The sequence below is a fragment of the Scyliorhinus canicula genome, chromosome 12, assembly GCF_902713615.1.
Source record: "Scyliorhinus canicula chromosome 12, sScyCan1.1, whole genome shotgun sequence".
NCBI lineage: Eukaryota > Metazoa > Chordata > Chondrichthyes > Carcharhiniformes > Scyliorhinidae > Scyliorhinus > Scyliorhinus canicula.
In genome coordinates this window covers 53,904,491-53,905,271 of record NC_052157.1, presented here as the reverse complement: position 1 = coordinate 53,905,271, position 781 = coordinate 53,904,491, and the positions used below count along the sequence as shown (strand labels likewise).

Sequence of the window (781 nt, the reverse complement as noted above, 5' to 3'; positions counted from 1 at the left end):
GGTCGTGAGTGAGTCTCATCTATCTGTTTCCCCCCCACATGGCTTTGTGACGGGGGTCTGTCTGTGATTCCCCCACACGGTGATGGGACGTGGGTCTGTGTCTGTGATTCCCCCACACGGTGATGGGACGTGGGTCTGTGTCTGTGATTCCCCACACGGTGATGGGACGGGGGTCTGTGTCTGTGATTCCCCCACACGGTGATGGGACATGGGTCTGTGATTCCCCCACACAGTGATGGGACGTGGGTCTGTGTCTGTGATTCCCCCACACGGTGACGGGACGGGGGTCTGTGTCTGCGATTCCCCCACACGGTGATGGGACGTAGGTCTGTGTCTGTGATCCCCCCACACGGTGATGACACGTGGGTCTGTGTCTGTGATTCCCCCACACGGTGATGGGACGAGGGTCTGTGTCTGTGATTCCGCCACACGGTGATGGGACGTGTGTCAGTAATTTCCCCCTCACGGTGATGGGACGTGGGTCTGTGTCTGTGATTCCCTGACACAATGTTGGGACGTGGGTCTGTGTCTGTGATTCCCCCACACGGTGATGGGACGTGGGTCTGTGTCTGTGATTCTGCCACACGGTGATGGGACGTGTGTCAGTAATTTCCCCCTCACGGTGATGGGACGTGGGTCTGTGTCTCTGATTCCCTGACACAATGATGGGACGTGGGTCTGTGTCTGTTATTCCTCCACACGGTGATGGGACGCAGGTCTGTGTCTGGTTCCCCTCAGAGGTTTGGTAACGTCTTACCAATTTCAAGTGACCCTGCCATAT

The 781-nt window shown here is 57.2% G+C and overlaps 1 protein-coding gene across 1 annotated transcript in view; it reads left to right on the top strand.

Annotated features, from left to right (window-relative positions):
* The window catches only part of LOC119974221 (rho GTPase-activating protein 32-like), a 223,389-nt gene that overhangs the window by 146 nt on the left and 222,462 nt on the right, over positions 1-781 (top strand). The gene's annotated exons all lie outside the window — the stretch shown is intronic.